The 20,089-nt window shown below is 43.6% G+C and overlaps 1 protein-coding gene across 1 annotated transcript in view; it reads left to right on the top strand.

Annotated features, from left to right (window-relative positions):
* The window catches only part of LOC126284502 (nephrin-like), a 1,138,462-nt gene that overhangs the window by 681,843 nt on the left and 436,530 nt on the right, over window positions 1-20,089 (top strand). The gene's annotated exons all lie outside the window — the stretch shown is intronic.

Here is a 20,089-nt window from a genome sequence, read left to right as displayed (position 1 = left end):
GACAACAGAATCTTGACTTGCCGGAAGAGTCTACCACCTTGATTTTTTTGTGTGATTGTTGGTGGTGACTGCCATTTTGTTTTCTCCACATAGAATGATACGTGAGAGAAAGGCCACCCCATTTACACAAAACTGTTTGAGCAGTTGTAATCAAATGGCTTGACTGAATTTTTTCGTGTGTTATAACCATTAGTGGAACCTATCCTGAGCAGACCCTGTAATATTCAGTGAGTCTCGGTTATACCACACGCACATCTAATGCTCGCCGACAGCACTGGAGCCGTCCGCTTGCATAGCTGAGTGGTAACGTGGCTCGCCTTCTATGCAGGCGGCCCGGGTGCGATTATCGGCCGGGTTGGTCATTCTCTTCGCCCATGGACTGGGTGTTGTGTTGTCCTCATCATCATCTCATCATCAACGATGCGGAAGTCGCCCAATGTGACGTCATGTGAAATAAGACTTGCAACACGGCGGCCGACTTCCCCGGACGGGCCTCCCGGTCAACAATACCATACGATCATTTCATTTGAGCCCTAGAGCCAGCGGTCAAATTACTGTGTGGTGGCCCGAACGAATAATGACATCCGTGCGCTTCACTGTTTCGAACAGTGGTTTTGACAGAACGTTCCGAACTTGTCACATCATAGAGCTCAGTTTCTGCAGTTTTCTGGGCCTTTCACTCCCATTAAAAATCGCCTATCAGCACTTCCGTCAAGTGTTCATTGCCATACGCTACACACAAACTTTGAGACGCGTTCGACGTGATTATTTTTTCTGGCAACAAGGAGTTCAATAACAACTCGTTGCTTGTAATAAGTGTCTAGCATAGACCACATTTTGATGGTTAACAGTGGTTCTGTTAACCGTCGGAATTGTTCGAAAACTCGCACCTCAGATTTGAAACATTTAAGGTCATTTTTCTTGGGCGTCCGTACAGGTACTCACTTCATTACCTCAGTACCTCAATAATTGTTGCACGATCCCATATTGAGCAAATTTCTCTCTGAATGAGGCCAGAAAGCTTAAATACATTAGCTTTAAAACAATTTTATGTCCACAGCTCTGTTGGTTATTTTTTGCCCAATGCTAAAGACAGCACTCCTCATTGGGAGGGGAAAATACAACATCACTTGTAATTGTGGGATGTTCTATATAGGTCAGTGTGCCAGGGCAATATACACCTGTTTATAGCAACACAATAGAAGTTGAAAACTTAGCAAGTAGACTCTACATTCGCCGTCCACCTGCTTAAAGGAGGCCAGAGTTACAAGATGCAGCATGAAGTCCTGCATCATATACATAAGGGGAAGAAGATGAACTACCTTTTAGTAATGGAAATTAATATACGGATGTTAGTTTCCCAAGCTTAGTACTGAATGATCAGATATAGTTCTCTTACTCGCTATTTCTAACTGCTGATACCACTCATAATGACTTCGCTGTAAATTACCCCTTATATTCACAAGCCCATTTTTTCCTTTACGCCATTTATTATAGTTGCATTTTCCCCATTAAAAAATCTTACTTAGTGTAATCACAAATGTTTCACTCACTCGTTTAATCTCATTTTTATATCTTACCTGTTTGCAATAGTGGTCCCACTAAAGACAAGTTCTATTTCTCTGCCATTCCCTTCGAACGTGTCCCTTAAGTTTCTTGCTCTACTTATTTTCTTCTCAGAAAAGTTGTCATAATTTTTATATAGTTCATTATTTTATGTGTCACATATTTAGTCTTAGTTCAATAATTTTACACATTTGCACTAAAATAATTCCTTTCCTTTTTTATCCGAAACCAAACATTAAGAACTGTTTTCTTTGGAAACAAAATACGATATTCTCTAATGCACTAGTTTACAATCTTTGATCCTACAATATTTCACAGCCACACAACTGTATTTGTCTTTTTACCTGATGACTGCGTAGCAAACCGCAAACCGGTTTGTAGCATAATAAATAATGTAAAAAATTCTCCATTGTCGCGGAGCGCTTCATTCGTAAGGTAATCTAACAGTTTGCGACCGACAGCTGATAGGATTTTTTTTTTTTTTTTTACCATCGTCAGCTCATAGGACGTATGAAAAACTACAAATGCCCTCCTGTTGCATCTATACACCCTGAACTAGTGTGGTCATGGATTGTCACTTTCATGAACAATCAACCATCTCCAAATAAAGTGGAAGAGTTTCCCACGGTTCCGTAACACGTTAGTCAAACGTATCGGTAAATAAAAAGTCAGTTGCTAAAAAATAATTATTTTGGTTCCATCAGAAACAAAAACGTGAAAGCCGAAGCCACGCGAACAAGACAGCATTTACACTGCTCCTCAACGTCTAACACTCCTGTTATGGAAGACATAGACGACTTTCATCACCAGGCTAAACTATGCGAAAATGTGCTGGGTCCTCATCAGAAGGACACTGCATCTAACTCCCGGGTGACTTTCCATGTAGTTTAACTTCTATAGGTGGTAATACATGGCTTGTTATTCTAACAGTAACTCAGAAACGGGGCATATCATAATAGCCGTTTAATTGACACTTCATCGAACGAATGAAAAACTACAAACGACCTACTATTTCTTTGCGAATGTCTTGGCAAATAATTGTCCGTGTATTACTCCGCCTACAAATTTTACCAAAAATGACCGATATTTGGTATCAGATACATTTATCATAGATATTACTTTTAATTCTGAGCCTTGTTCTTAACTTTAGTGTAGCACGACACGACATCCACTCTAGTTCTAAAACCAAGCGAAAGTCTGCCTTAGAAATTCATGCATCCTTGCTAGTGCATAAATGGTGGGGCGGAGAAAAGCAACTACACTTACAAGCACTCAACCTGAAAATTTTTGCCCTGACAAACAGCTGACTATTGATGAGTTTCATCTACCTCTTCTGATATTGATGCAGTGACTGTGAGAGGTATAGTTCTCTGGACTTTTTACAGAATCAACAGTTTAACTATCCATTGAATTGTTTGTTACCCCAAAATTTGCTACATGTGCGGGACATGCCTCTTCTTGCATTTCTCCCTGGTCATTATCGAATCATGCGTCTCCTTCAGCCTTTCCCTTAGTTCACCAAATCTTTCATAAATTATACGAGAGGACTTCAAAAAGTAAGTTACACAATATCGTGGCATGATAAGTAACTTTTTATTTAGCACTGCACTACTCTTCAAAATCGTCACGGAGCCAACAGTCACGCATGGTGTGTACTTGTTCGTATAAAAAATCTGTGATTTTTGCAGTTCCTAAACATTGTTGTCTATGATGCAGCGCCATTTCACTCATACACTGTGATGCACATATTCAATATAGTGCAGAAGAGATGTGTCTGCAGGAGAACCAGATCATGTACTCTCTTCTGACTAAGTGCCACTTTTTTTGTGCAATGGTGTTAGCGTCTCGTGACGTATGTAACTTACTTTTTGAAGTATTCTCGTATAAGTTGCTACCTAATGTTCTAACTTTATTAATAGGATGCGGGTTCCGCCTTTTTGCAAACACACTGGTTTATCTTTTTACCGAAACATGTTTCAGCACCGTTGTGCCATTATCAGTGCGTTTTTTTGTCTATTGAAATACTGAAAAAAATGAAAATATTTTAGGTTATAATTGACTTTACAATTGAGGCCTAAAGAAATTTTGTTATTTTTGCTTCTTACCGTGACTTTACATTATGTGGTTTTGCAGGATCAACTCTGTAGTGTCCTGCACTGATAGCTTGTCATCTGCTGCACAAACTATGTAAATGTAAATTTCATCGGCGATTTAACAGATCCCTTGATTTTTTAAAAAACGTGAATTTTTGCGTGTCAAAATGTGTTGCGTTTGTATGTGTTACTATTCAAGTTTTCTTGTGACTGATCCTTCTTCTTTAGGGTTCCGTGGACACTGCACACACATATTAATGTATTTTATTTCTTTATAAACGCCTTTTTACTTCGCGAGATGCAGTGAGCACTATGTTGTTTTTCCTAACCCCGTCGGCGTTCATTTGTTCCAGAGAGAGTTTAGCTCCGAATTTTAATTTTGTTTACCTTTTTCTCTTTTTGTGCGTGCATGTGTGTGCCTTACCTGTTTCTGTAAAGTACCTTTAATGTGTTAAATAATGTGCCTTTACAGAGCGTAGTGTTTTCATTTAAAACGTGTTTGCCTTCTGCTATTGCCTTCTGCGTGTGGAAGTTCTCTTCTATTGTCAGTTTGCGGTATAGGCCGTGGCTGCTTTTCATTATTTATGAATATGTTTGGGTGGTGGTTATGGGCTGTTAGGTCGTCAGCAAATGTGCTATACGTGCTGTTACGTTTTAGGGCTTTGAAGTGTTCAGAGTATCTTTTTCTGAAGTTTCTGAAAATTTTTCCTGTGTGTAATGACTGACAGTTGTGGCATGTGAATTCATATTCCCAAGAACGGGGGAACCCGTACCCTATAATTTAACTGCAAATGTGGAAAGAAAAGACGAGAGCTGCAGATTCAAAAGATGAATATTTATCTATCTATTTTATGTGTTCAGGACGAGAGATTATTACAAAACTGGTAGAACGTTTCTAACATGTAGAGTTTAGTTACGTACAAAGTATCCATGACAAAGAAAATTGAATAAAATAAAACCGAAAGCAGTATTAACGAAAATATAAGAATTAATACTTTCATCTAGAACTTATGAAGTCCGCATCTCGTGGCCTCACGGTGGTGTTCTCACTTCTCACGTCCGCTGTCCCGGTTTCGATTCCCGGCGGCGTCAGGGATTTTTTTCCTCCCTCGAGATGACTGGGTGTTGTTATGTCGTCATCACCATCATCATTCATCCCCATTACGGTCGGAGGAAGGAAAGGCAAACCACCTCCGCTAGGACCGGGTTTCCCGCATCGTCCCAAACGCTCCTCGCAGTATGGGACCTCACCATCGTCAAAAATTATGAAATACAGACAAAAAATAAGAAAAACAATAAAACAACTAAGTCATTCTCCTCACATTGTGTGCAGTGCTCAGAATTCGGCGACCTTGACTGCTATTTTATTAGTAGGTCACCATATAGGCATATGTCACCACCACTGCTGAACTCCACTTCCTGAGTGTGACCCTGCATCGTGGCACTCCAGCTCTCGGTCTGTTCAGTATCTTCTACGTCACATAAGGCAGACGTGATCCTGCTGCTATACTCTGTTTATCATAAGAACAAACGGATGCAAACAAGCAGAAACGCGATGCTTTGCCAGAAGCAGTGGCATACGTACAGTGGTAGTGCTACGCTAGTGGTCCTCCTTACGTATTAGATACCTTATTACTAAGTTACGTCAAATAAAACTTGAAGATATTCTAATGTATTAAGAGCAATCAACGTTTTCATAAATCACGCTTTACCCATGTAGCTTTTTTTTTCAAAAATCGTGTACAGTCTCAGATTCTGTACTGTTGTGTTCTGATAGTCGCGCTCTTAATATGCTGTATGAAAATGACTGTGGCTGCTTCCTGCTCCGTAGTGAGCACGCCGATTGATAGGTTGTTCTTACGTTTTTCATAAATTTACAGAAATAAAATGGGCTTTGAAGTTTTCCGTGGGACTGTATTTGACAGAGTAGAGTTACAAATACACAATAGATGTATGGTGGAATCGGTAGTGTAGTAGATAGACAATCTGATGCAGCTCATTGATCGCTGGGTGAAGTCTCGCCTTGGTTATCCGTATTTATTTGAAATACCAACATTTCGTAATTGTAAAATTCATCACCGTTTTTATGAATAGTGCGCGTCTTCTTGTTCCTAATTACATATTTCACGCAAAATACCAGTTTCCATTTCAAATTTAAATGCTTAATTATCAATATTTTATGAAAGATTGTCAATAAAGGTTGCTTAAATTAGAAAATGTTATAATTTAATTTTAGGACAAAAATGATAAACCAAATACTATTTATTTTGAATGTGTCCAATGTTTTATACCGCAGATGGAGTCTCACACATACCATAGTGATAAGTGTTGTAGAAACGTGGGAAAAAATTATTTTCGCAGCATCGAGCACATCATAAAATTTTTGCATTTCTACATTTGCCACTGAGCCATTGCAATATGAACCCAACAGAACTCATCTGGAGCCAAGTTAAGAGAGTTATTGCGAGAAATAACAAGACTATTAAGCTGCCAGACGTACTGGTACGAGCACACGCAGCTTTTCCACATGTCACTACCGAACGCTGACGTGATGCAGAACGGCTCGTCATACAAGGAGAAAATGCGGCGCCTGAGTAGCTTCGTAGATTCTGTTTTTGATAGACTCGTTATCAACATAGCAGCAAACAGTCCCAGGACTGAAATGTATATCTCGGATTCGGATAAGGGAGTAACTAACAGATCACCAGACGACTGACTAATTAGTACCTTCAACGGCTTCATTGTTTAACAATACGGCGAAATCCCTGTAGTATACTTTCGCATCACACCTAGCTCGCTTAGAAAAATTGCCCTGTGTTCAAGCTAGGGATTTTCATCACTTTTATTTGTAATTAGAGTACTATGTTAGGTGGCAACGAGAGCATTTCATGCTTTCCGTCAGGTCGTCTAAGAAGCGTCCCGTAGTGCTGGAGTTCTGCCGAATATTATTTCATTCTCTTTAAAACTTACATTCGAAGGTGTATTGTTTCTCTGCTCGTCCCTTTTTACGTCTGAACTGCAACAGCTCACATCACTGCAGACTAGCAGAACCAGATGGCTGACCAGAGCTGTTCAAGCTAGACGCGCTGGTAAAGGTGTTGTCCCTTATAATCGCTCAGTCTCTGTGAGTGTTTAGTTCGAGCCACGAACGACGGCGGTTTTGCAGGCCGAGAAAAGGACTGCGGTTGCGTTAACGCTGGTTCCAAGCGACAGTCATGGCAACCGCATGCACTGGCTTTGCGTTTGGTGTGTGTATCCCGCAGTTAGGTCTCTCTCTTTCTTGTGTAAAATTTGGCGCTTAACACCACCATCAACCATGACAATTTACCAGTGAGATTCAAGCAAACGCGGAAGAAGACATGGTGTAAAGTTTATCAGATTTATTCTGATGATGAACATAGCATAGTTCCATTTTGACTTTTGTTCAGTGGGCTTCAAACAGAGAAAGACGCTAACGTTCTATTCGGCGAGTTACGGGAGATGAAGAGATTGTCGTGTTCTGAGAGATGCTCGTTCTTTATCTGCGTCTTGGCCGTTGAGGCTCGTGCCCAAACAGAGGAGTTCTCTACTCACTTTCCAGTTTATTCTTCTCCACTTACTGAGCTTATTTCGTGTCGGTGGTGCAATAATCATAATTTGATATGGTTTGCTGACAGGAGCTGTAGACGGTCAAAATGCTTCCAATCTCGTTCAAAACTGTATCAACCGTTTGACATTCATAGAATATTGCCAGACTCGTGCAGAACTTTCTGCTGCGGGGATACATAATGCCAGGTCAGATGTTCGATTTTGGTTGAGAGCACTACACGGTTCAAATGGCTCTAAGCTCTATGGGACTTAACATCTGAGGTCATCAGTTCCATAGACTTAGAACTACTTAAGCCTGACTAACCTAAGGACATCACACGCATCCATGCCCGAGGCAGGATTCGAACCTGCGACAGTAGCAGCAGCGCGGTTCCGGACTGAATACTAGGCGGTTCCTGTAAGTTTACCGATGAAGTTACTTGAAGGCACTTCAGACTTTATTCAGTCGAAGTGGGCTTTGAATGTAAGGGAATAGCGTCTCGACTCCTAGGTATTTGTGAGTGTCGCAGTGGAATAATCGTTCTGCTGTCCAAGTGAGGTTCATTTGTCTTTTAGATTCCCTATTAGGTGAAATGAACAATCCTGTGTCTTTTTGAGATCTGGCTTCAGATGGTTATCATCACAGAACTTAGCCAGGTCTTCGAAATCTCATGCCACCATTATATCCACGCCATCAAATATTGTGCCTCGGTTAGCAATTGTTATACCATCTGCATAGATAAATGACTTACATGTATTGGCGGCTGGTGATATGGACGTCCATCAGCTGTAAAAGATAATGCAGGCAATAAAAATTTGTTTCCGACCAGGATTTCCCGCTTTATACGAGCGGTCTTTGTTTTTTTTTTTTTTTTTTTTTTTTTTTTTTTACTGTTCGTTGCATTTATTCGGGGCGGACATCTCACGACACCCGTTCAGATTCAGCATTGATCCGTTCACTCAGTTTTTTATTACAGAGGGTAGGTAACCCTCTGACCGAACACGCTGAGCTACCAAGCCGGGAACCGCTTCGGCTATTCGTACACGGTTCACGGCCAGACCCAAATTTCCCTATGTCGTCATTCCTGCGTCACAACCTGTACCCGTGCACGCATCATGATGTAATTCCCATACGGAGGAGAGCATTTTAATCGGAAGTTGTTGCCAGGTATCGGCGGAGAAATACGATATTGCAGTGCCTGTGTTGTTAAGAAGAACGATGTAATGTTCCTTCGGACATTCATACTTGTCCGATAGAACATTTCATCGGTCTTCTTAACAACACAGGCACTGCAATATCGAATAAACAAATGCTTTAGTTACATTTTGGTCATTTGTGTACATGTATACAACTGCGGGGAGAACCTGAGGGAGAACCCTATACCGACTCTTCTTGTTTTACAGTGTGTTACAATCTCCTTTTTACAGCCATAATGGATGAACTGTGTCAGGCAGTTGTGTGATCAATGAAAGCGGCATCTGTAATTTGACCTGTTTCATAAACATCCTCGATATGTTAGACCAAATTAACGATTTGTACACAGTAAGACCTTCCTGGAATAAGCATGATAGCTGTTTTTAGAATCAGTCTCTCTAGTACCTTATACAAATAGCACAGAAGTGGAAATGGACGAAAGGTTTGTAAGAGTCTGTTTTCTCTTTCCCAGTATTTAGAAGTGCTACTACTTTGGCCTTGCGCCGAATGTACGGAATTTCCAATTCTGAAGTACAGGTGTTCAAAAGATTGATTATACACTCTTTCGTAGCAGGTCCAAATATTTTAGTTTGTTCTGCTCGTAGTTCCTATTGGCTTTCAGCTGTATTGTCCTTCATAGCAGTTAATATCATCTGTGATTCTTATAAGATGGAGATGGTGCCGAGGTAATCCTTCTTAAAGCGCTAGAGCTTACTTTAATCACTTCTGCTGCTGTTCTGCCCGCGAGACGATTGTGAAACTGGCAGACACCTTCCGCACGTAGGACGTACCATCGTGTAGACTCTGCTGGCGTAATAGCTGACGGAAGTCACATTTGCACATACTTCCAGTGCAAAATCCTTTCCATCACGTACCCTCCTTTCCTCATTTTTCTCTTGTCCTTCTTCCTTCCACAGCTTCTTCAGTACGCGTCTTTTAATTCTGTATACCACTTTCTGCACCCACAAGTCACCTGTAAACGTACAGTAGCGCTGTAAATCTGGCACAGCATTAACTAACAAGCACTCCCGCTTTGTAGCTGTTGACTGAACTAAACACACGTATTCGAAATCCAAAGTTACGGCAAGTCTCAAAGCATTTTCCCGGAAAAGAGTACTGCTTGTAGCTACCTCTTTGGCCAGTCAAAAATTTCTCCAACACTTTGCAAGCCTGTCAACTCTTCTGAAATTGTACGTAGGTGTTTCTACAAGATCATGCTATCCGGTTTCTGCACTGAAATATGCCACTGGACAGTGAATATCAGCCACTAATAAGGCAATCCGACTTGAAACTTAAAGTTTCTGATGTGGCATCGCTTACGCAAAACCGGAGGCAGGGGCAGGGGGAGGAGAGTGCAATATAACTGAGTTTTGAACTAGAACATGGGCTGCATACCTCGTAATGTAGTGCGTAAAAGTGTATTGGCCACCTAGGCCCTGTTTGTGCCAGACAAACATTTTTGTCATCTGTGCCCAGACTGCCTGATGAACTGAAAATAGAGCAGAGAGCATATACGGTTGAAGCAATGTAAATTATATGGGACAATCATATGAAAACCGGTATCAAAAAATAGTTCCATTCAAAAGTAATCACAAGATGCGTTAAGACATTTATCGCACTGGGAGACGAGACGATCAATTACTGTTTCGTAGAAAAAGGTAGACCGCTCACGGTTCTCAAACTGCACCCACTTCCCCGAACGACTGAAATGTCTTTCTTCGAGCCGTTAAAGATGGTAAAATCACACGGGGAAAGATCCGGGCTGTACGGAGTGTTCCCAATGGAATCTCTGAAGCGTTACTTCCGTCCGACTGGCAGAGTGGGGGCATTGTCACTTAACAGGATGATACCGTCCGACACCATTGCTGTAAGTTTCGACTTTGTTCCGCGCCGCAGTTGCTGCACGCTGTCTTCATAGCACTGACTGGTTGCACGCTCGAGGAAATTGACGAGCAGATGGCGCCTGCAGTCGAAGAAGGAAGCCATCTTAACCTTACTGGAATTTGTGCATACAGCTTTGGATTTCTTTGGTGATTTTTCTAGTGTTGGATTTGCCGTTTGATCGGGGTGATGGAGTGATGTTGGACGGAATTATCCTGTTGCACGATGACCACAAACACGCACACTGCCTATCGGACGAACGATGCACTTCAGGTATTTGGTTAGAAAATACGGGAACATCCTTCTAACTGCCCGGATCGAATACGCTGTGATTTTCACGTCTTTGGCGACCTGCAGAAAAACATGCATGGACGTTCGTTTCAGTCGGACGAGGAAGTGCAAGAGTGGGTGTGGATGTGCATCTGTCAGCCACCGACCGCTTTTTCCGAAGCAGGAATTGATTATCTCATCTACCAGTGGCATAAATATCTTAAGCAAGTGGTGGTTACTTTTGAATGGAACCATTTCATGGTCCCGTTGTGCCGGGTGTTCGGTTTTCATTTGATTGCCCCGTATACTAAGCGACAACCCTGGAAATCGAAACCCGGCACCAGTTGCAGGTTCCCGAGTTAACAAAAGATTGATTTGCAATATTTCGCCTGATTATTGGCCGAATTTAAAAATTTAAATTGCTCTCATAATCTGACTAATACGATGTATAATCTAATGTTACGAGTTTAACGCAATAAACGTGTATTACACTATGTCTTGAAGCAACCTAACTGACGGCGTGGAAATACCCGGATTTCATTCACTTGACGATGATAGCACTTGGCAGAAAGTACATCACATCTTTAGAAACATTTTATCGCTTAATACACTACTGGCCATTAAAATTTCTACTCCACGAAGACGACGTGCTACAGACGCGAAATTTAACCGACAGGAAGAAGATCCTGTGATATGCAAATGATCAGCTTTTCAAAGCATTCACACAAGGTTGGCGCCGGTGGAGACACCTACGACGTACTGCCATGAGGAAAGTTTCCAACCGATGTCTCAAACAAACATCAGTTGACCTGCTTTGCCTGGTGAAACGTTGTTGTGGTGCCTCGTGTAAGGAGGAAAAATGCGTACCATCACGTTTCCGACTTTAGTAAAGGTCGGATTGTAGCCTATCACAATTGTGGTTTATCGTATCTCAACATTGCTGCTCGCGTTGGTCGAGATCCAATGACTGTTAGCAGAATATGGAACGGTGGTTTCAGGAGGTAATACGGAACTCCGTGCTGGATCCTAACGGCTTCGAGTCACTAGCAGTCGAGATGACAAGCATCTTACTGTAACGGATCGTCCAGCTACGTCTCGACCCCTGAGTCAACAGAAGTGGACGTTTGCAAGACAACTACCATCTGCACGAACAGTTCGAAGACGTTTGCAGCAGCATGGCCTATCAGCTTGGAGACCACGGCTGCGGTTACCCTTGACGCTGCATCACAGGCACGAGCGCCTTTGATGGTATAGTCAACGACAAACCTGGGTGCACGAATGGCAAAGCCTCATTTTTTCGGATGGATCGATGTTCTGCTTACAGCATCATGATGGTCGCATTCCTGTTTGGTAACATCGCGATGAACGCACATTGGAAGCGTGTATTCGTCATCGCCAAACTGGCGTATCACCCGGCTTGATGGTATGGGGTGCCACTGGTTACACGTCTCGGTCACTTCTTGTTCGCATTGACGGCACTTTGAACAGGGGACATTACATTTTCAGACGTGTTACGAACCGTGCCTCTTCCCTTCATTCGACGGAACTGGTGGAGCATGTTGTCAGAGGGGTGAGTGGGGGGGGGGGGGGGGGGGGAGGAGTGGGCACTCAGAGAGAGGTGGGAGAAGGAGACGGACGGTGAGGGGGTGGGGGAAGAGGAGACGGAGAAAGCAGGAAGAAAGAGGTTAAAATGGCTCTTAGCACTATGGGACTTAACACCTGAGGTCATCAGTCCCCTAGAACTTAGAACTACTTAAACATCCAATGATAATCTGCTGGTTGGATGGGAACTTGTCATTTCTGTCCAGTTACCACCGCATGTTATCACACATGTCTCGTGAGACACAGGTGTTTGCGCCTCAATAGCTCATGGCACCATCAGCAGAAAAACCAAAACTTCTTTGCAATATTCGATTAACTTACCATTTACATGACTTACGTAGAATATTGTTTTAGAAAATGGTTACTCTTCTTGGATATTGTTACGTCATACACACCACCACGAAGACAGTGCCGCTCCTATTAATTTATTCAGGGGAGACTCGGGTAAGTCTGCAATCTTTAACGACGCCTACGAGCGCGGACCAGGCCCTGGAAGCTGTCTCCTCAGGGCGCTTCGGGGCGCCTTTTATCTCCCTTCTTTATTCTTGAACTTTTAATGTCCACCCGCGAAACTTTTGCTGCAATTCGGTAAGCCCCTTAGCGCGACTTGAAGGTAAGCTGCTTCCTCCGCGCCGTCGCATTCGCGTCTCGACTTTCTGGGCGCCGTGGCGAATGTTGCGGTTCTCGGCCACCCTTCTCTTGCCTGTTAGCCAGCAGCTGCGGCACGTCAGCGCAGAAGCCTGTCGGACATTGCAAATGTTGCATTAACCTGACGTAATGGTGACCGCATCTGAAACCATATAATCTGGGGCGGCAAACATCTGTACTGTGCCCATCTGTACCTTCATTATGTGGTTGTTTGGGGCTGAAGGTAGGAAACTCATAAATATGTAAGACCCTAAAAATGTAAGCGAATAAAGTAAGACCCCCTTCCTTGATGCATCGCGACCACAGGACGCTTACGTAGAGGTTAAGTTCGGGCATGCTACACGGTTATGTATTGGAATCATGGCTGTTGTGGTAGTACACTGATAACTTTGCAGGCAATATTAATAATAGCCTCAGCCATTTCGCAGATGATTAAGTGTTCTGTAACAAAATGCTATCCGAAACGAGCTGCATGAATGTCCAGACAGAACATCATACGAGGGTTGGAACTTCAATAGTTCCAACTATTTCTTTACAGCTCGTACAAATAAGATACATGTTTCAAAGTTTTACTGACCTTCAAAGTGGTAACCAGCATTGTGTATAACCCGTTGCCAGCGATGTGGAAGTCGTAGGATACTCTTAGCAGTGCCAGTTGTGTTGACAGTTCGAGCGGCGCGGTCTACTGCCCGACAAATTTCTAGCTGTTCTGAAGCGAATGCCGTGAAGTGTTTCCATCAATTTAGAAATCGAGTTGAACTTACGAGGGCTTAAGTCAGGGGAGTGCAGTAGGTGGTATAGCACATAGCAGCCCCATGAGACAAACAAATCTGTAACAGCTTGGATTGTACGTGCTTGAGCAATATCTTGCAAAATGATGGTCAGGTCCTGCAGAAAGTTTCATCAATTATAGAACTGAATTTTATTTGCAAAATATTTATTTATTATTTATTTATCTAATCAGAACTCACTGACGTGATCAGGCTCTCTCTTATGTCGGTCCAGGGTTTCACACATTATCTCATATTACAGCTGTCTATGTAATAAAAAGTATTAAAATCATTTGGCTATATGAAGAGGCTATGTAAGGAAATAATACTGAATATGAAATAATAAAGTTAATACTAGCAATAGCAGGTTGTGCCACTAATGCTGATAATAGCTATAATAATAATAATAATAATAATAATAATAATAATAATGAAAATAATAACGTTAATGATAGCGGCAGATATAAAAAGTATTGGAAGGTGGACAAAATAGATCTTTTTTATATATAGCCTGTTTCGGGTAAAAGAAATTTAGGGAGACTCCACCAGCTGAGAATACTGGCATACGAGGAAGTTTTGGTTGGAAAGAAGGATGTAAAAGAGTAACGAGTGTCAATAGGGACAATGGTAATCCTTACTTTGCTTTAGTAGGTATGTCATTACCTATCTACTGAAACGGGATGTTATTCATTTCCCTTATGTAATGATGCATATTACCGGACAGCAGGGTTCCCGGCAGGGAGAAGGAATTCGAGAAAGTGTCTGAACGATGGAGTGGGGCAGAAGGGATCTTGTTCTGATGCGATCGGATGTTTATACCGTCTACCGTGTTGTTGAGACAAAAGCGATAAGACAGAGGGTATCGAAGTCTCTGTGCTTTCCTGCACACAACCTGGTTGGCTGTCCCCGTATTTCTGTCGTGAGCATCTGCAGAAAGCGATCGAAGGATGGTGAAATAACGAGTAGGTATTGGACATTCAAGTATCATAATGAAACGTGGGGGTAGGAGGACTGCCTGCTGTGTTAAGTAGGATTGGCAGCGATCTGTGGCAGATCTGATGACAGAACATTGATGCTAGTGCAGGCACAAGTGATTCAGAATACACCGTTCAAAGGCCATTGCTGAACATAGCACTCCACAACACACGGCCCCTTCGTGTTGACGCAGAGACATCCTCAGTTACCATTGCAGCATCCATCAGCTTTCACCGTGGATCAATGGAAACGTATCACCTGGTCGAATGAATCGCTTTCCATGTTACATAGCCGATGGTGTAGTCCTTACACGCCGTAGAGCGGCTACTCGAAAGATGAATCGTGTCTCAGAAGCAGGCCGGTGAAGGCAGAATTAGCTATGAGGTACAATGAATGGAGTTTCTATGAGATCTGTGGTAGTAATCAAAGGCAACATGACAGAAGTGAACTACTTGAACTTTACTGCAGACCACCTGTATCCCTTCATAATCTTCGTCTTTCCCACGGCGATCCCATCTTCCGGCAGGATAACTGTCCATGTCTCAAAGTCAGAACTGTACTACAGTGGTTTGGGGAGCATGACAGTCAACTCACATCAATGTCTTGGTCATCACATGCCCCTGATCTGTACCGGTTGGAGCACATGTCTGGTGCCAGTGGCGCACACACAAACCGCAAGCCGTAATTTACGGGAATTGCGTTATCTCAGCGTCGATATCTGGTGCCACGCATCTCCGGAATCCTATCAAGGACTTTTCAAATCTATGCCAAACAGAATCGCTACTGTATTCTGTCTGAAGAGTGGACCAATCCGCTGTTTAGCAGATGGTCATAATGTTTTGGCTCATCAATGTGCTTCAGCAACACCAACAAAGTTATCCCTAGAATACCACACCAATTTCGAATCCTTCCATACCCATACCTTAGTCATTCCGACTACCACACCCAGGGTTGGCCAGGAAAATGACTAAAACCGACACAACGGTAGAATTATAATCCCTTTTATGCAGGAAAGTTAAATAAAAAAAATATCTCACTGTTTACACAGTCTTCCCATTGCAATAACTCACAAAAACCCACTTCGCATAAGTTCACAGAACAAAAGGGTGTTGAAACATACTTTGCATCTGCCGGGAACTCTGTGGAATAAATACCGAAAAGAAAATTGCATCAACTCTTACAATATAATTTCAGTGATCATGTGTCAGGAGTATTTAATACGAACAGTAGTTACATAAACAACAGAAGAAGAATGTCACCTGAGAAAAATAACTCAGAACATTTTAGAATATCACGTGAATATACAGGGTGTTTCAAAAATGACCGGTATATTTGAAACGGCAATAAAAACTAAACGAGCAGCGATAGAAATACACCGTTTGTTGCAATATGCTTGGGACAACAGTACATTTTCAGGCGGACAAACTTTCGAAATTACAGTAGTTACAATTTTCAACAACAGACGGCGCTGCAAGTGATGTGAAAGATATAGAAGACAACGCAGTCTGTGGGTGCGCCATTCTGTACATCGTCTTTCTGCTGTAAGCGTGTGCTGTTCACAACGTGTTAGTGTGCTGTGGACAACATGGTTTATTCCTTAGAACAGAGGATTTTTCTGGTGTTGGAATTTCACCGCCTAGAACACAGTGTTGTTGCAACAAGACTAAGTTTTCAACGGAGGTTTAATGTAACCAAAGGACCGAAAAGCAATACAATAAAGGATCCGTTTGAAAAATTTCAACGGACTGCGAACGTGACGGATGAACGTGCTGGAAAGGTAGGGTGACCGCGTACGACAACCACAGAGGGCAACGCGCAGCTAGTGCAGCAGGTGATCCAACAGCGGCCTCGGGTTTCCGTTCGCCGTGTTGCAGCTGCGGTCCAAATTACGCCAACGTCCACGTATCGTCTCATGCGCCACAGTTTACACCTCTATCCATAAAAAATTCAAACGCGGCAACCCCTCAGGGCCTCTACCATTGCTGCACGAGTGACATTCGCTAACGATATAGTGCACAGGGTTGATGACTGCGATATGCATGTGGGCAGCATTTGGTTTACTAACGAAGCTTATTTTTACCTGGACGGCTTCGTCAATAAACAGAACAGGCGCATATGGGGAACCGAAAAGTCCCATGTTGCAGTCCCATCGTCCCTGCATCCTGAAAAAGTACTGGTCTGGGCCGCCATTTCTTCCAAAGGAATCATTGGCCCATTTTTCAGATCCGAAACGATTACTGCGTCACGCTGTCTGGACATTCTTCGTGAATCTGTGGCGGTATAAACTGCCTTAGACGACACTGCGAACACCTAAGTTTTATGCAAGATGGTGCCCGGCCACATCGCACGGCCGACGTCTTTAATTTCCTGAATGAATATTTCGATGATCGTGTGATTGCTTTGGGCTATCCGAAACATACAGGAGGCGGCGTGGATTGGCCTCCCTATTCGCCAGACATGAACCCCTGTGACTTCTTTCTGTGGGGACACTTGAAAGACCAGGTATACCGCCAGAAACCAGAAACAATTGAACATCTGAAGCAGTACATCTCATCTGCATGTGAAGCCATTCCGCCAGACACGTTGTCAAAGGTTTCGGGTAATTTCATTCAGAGACTACACCATATTATTGCTACGCATGGTGGATATGTGGAAAATATCATACTATATCGTTTCCCAGACCGCAGCGCCATCTGTTGTTGACAACTGTAACTACTGTAATTTCGAAAGTTTGTCTGCCTGAAAATGTACTGTTGTCCCAAGCATATTGCAACAAACGGTGTATTACTATCGCTGCTCGTTTAGTTTGTATTGCCGTTTAAAATATACCGGTCATTTTTGAAACACCCTGTACAAAGCAAGCAGTCGGTCCTTGGGGAATATGGGCTGTGTTCATTGCTGGTGGTTTACCGGTTGCTTCAAGCAGGCTTTACGTTTTCCAGGCCATTCCTATTTATGACATTAGCTTGTTTTTAGATGGCACCAAGATATAATGGCAGTTGTCGCTAGAGGACGACGTTGTGGCTGACGACTGGGAAGCTGCTGAGGAATTTTCCATCAACCATTCTCGTTACTTGTATACTGCACATTTTTCAGGCCGGTATTTCCAGGGCGAATAGCTGACTGTTTTGCCATCTTCTTGCTTTTCCCGACAGATGCTTCCTTCTCAATTTGTGCCACCGTTGCGTTGAGTGTTTCTTCACTCCAGTCTGACGCAAAGTCGATAGTGTCATCAGAAACGACGTCTGCTTCTTGGGTGTTCTGGTCTTCCTCAGAATGCCGGCTGGAGTGGCCGTGCGGTTCTAGGCGCTACGGTCTGGAGCCGAGCGACCGCTACGGTCGCAGGTTCGAATCCTGTCTCGGGCATTGATGTGTGTGATGTCCTTAGGTTACTTAGGTTTAATTAGTTCTAAGTTCTAGGCGACTGATGACCTCAGAATTTAAGTCGCATAGTGCTCAGGGCCATTTGAGCCATTTCTTCCACAGAATCATGATGTGATGAGAAGTCACTATCTGATTCCACTGAATCCTTAACTCTCGGCTTTGAGTAATTCTTCATAACCAGAAAGGAAAAGTTAGTGGAATCGACGAGTCCATTTTGTTCGTGAATACTACACGTTAGTCGTTTCTTTGCACACCTGTACCTTCGTCGACTCGACTCTGTAACTTTGCGACGAAGTATGATTTACCTGATCGAAGAACGGTGTATGTCACTTTCGCTGACGGTATCACAGAGCCAACTGGAACCGCCAGGCACTGCTGCGAGGACAGCGCGCTCCTTCCGTCCACAATAAGAAGGGATGGCGGGGGAGGGGGGGGGGGAAGTGGAGGGGGGGGAGTGGCTATTGAAGACTACCAGGAGTATTCGAGGGATAATGTAGGGAATTTATTAAAACGACATACACTGAAGCGCCAAAGAAACTGGTATAGGAATGAGTATTCAAATACGGAGATATGTAAACAGCAGACTAGGCGCCGCGATCGGGAGCGCCTATGGAAGACAACAAGGGTCTGGCGCAGCTGTTAGATAGGTTACTGCTGCTACAATGGCAAATTATCAAGATTTAAGCGAGTTTGAACGTGGTGTTACAGTCGGCGCACGAACAATGGGACACAGCATCTCCGATGTAGTGGGGATTTTCCAGTTCGACCATTTCACGAATGTGCTACGGATATCAGGAATCCAATATCGCTGCTGCCGGAATAAGATCCTGTAACAATGGGACCAACGACGAATGAAGAGAATCGTTCAACGTGACAGAAGTGCAATCCTTCCGCAAATTGCTACAGATTTCAGTTATGGGCCATCAACAGGTGTCAGCGTGCGAACCATTCAACGAAACACCATCGATATGGTTTTCGGAGCCGAAAACCAACTCGTGTACACTTGACGACTACACGATACAAAGCTTTACCCCTCGCCTGGTTCCGTCAACACCGACATTGGACGGTTGATGACGGGAAACATGTTGCCAGGCCAGTCTCATCTGAAACTGTATCGAGCAGATGGACGTGTACGGGTATGAAAACCTCGTGAATCCATGGGCCCTGTATGTCAGCACTGTCCAAGCTGGTGGAAGTTCTGTAATGGTGCGGGGCGTGCAGTTGGAGTGATATTGGACCCCTGATACGTCTCGATACGACTCTGACAGGTAAAACGTACGTAAGTACTCTGTCTGATCACCTACACCCATTCGTGTCCATTCTGCGTCCTGATGGGCTCGGGCAGCAGGGCAATGCGACACAGCACAAGTCCAGAATTGCTACAGAGTGGCTCCAGGAACTCCCTTCTGACTTTAAACACTTCCGCTGGCCACCAAACTCCCCAGACATGAACATTATTGAGCCTATCTGTGATGCCTTGCAACGTTCTGTTCAGAAAAGATCTCCACCCATTCGTACACCTACGGATTTATGCGCAGCCCTGCAAGATTCATGGTGTCAGTTCCCTCCAGCGCTACATCAGACATTAGTCGAGTACATGCCACGTCGAGTTGCGGCGCGTACGCGAGCTCGCGGGGGCCCTACACGATATTAGGCAGGTGTACCAGTTTCTCTGGCTCTTCACTGTATTTTCAGAACGAAAAAATATCAAGAATTATTGTGGGTCAAAATGGACGCAAATGTCTGAAGAAGGTTAAATGAGTGTCTGTTGAGTAGTGTTTGACAGCCGCTGAATGTCAGCCCTGATAGCTGAGTGGTGAGCGTGACGGGTTGCCGTTCTGTGGTCCCGGGTCGATTCCGGCTGGGTCGGGATTTTCTTCGCTCAGGGACTGGGTGTTGTGTTGTCTTCATCATCATTTCATCCCCATCCGGCTCGCAGGTAGCCCAATGTGGAATCGAATGTAATAAGATCTGCACCAAAGTGGCCGGACCTGCCTGACGCCAGACGCTCATTTCTACTTACACAGCCGCTGAATCGTGAATCGTACTGAATGGACCGCAGGGTGGTGCCTCGTGCACCTACTTCCGCACAGTGTTGGAGCCCTGTAGTGAGCGTGCTGTGTGCTTCTGGTGTTGCA

The sequence above is a fragment of the Schistocerca gregaria genome, chromosome 8 (genome assembly GCF_023897955.1).
Source record: "Schistocerca gregaria isolate iqSchGreg1 chromosome 8, iqSchGreg1.2, whole genome shotgun sequence".
Taxonomy (NCBI): domain Eukaryota; kingdom Metazoa; phylum Arthropoda; class Insecta; order Orthoptera; family Acrididae; genus Schistocerca; species Schistocerca gregaria.
This window is presented reverse-complemented; position numbering and strand designations above follow the sequence as displayed.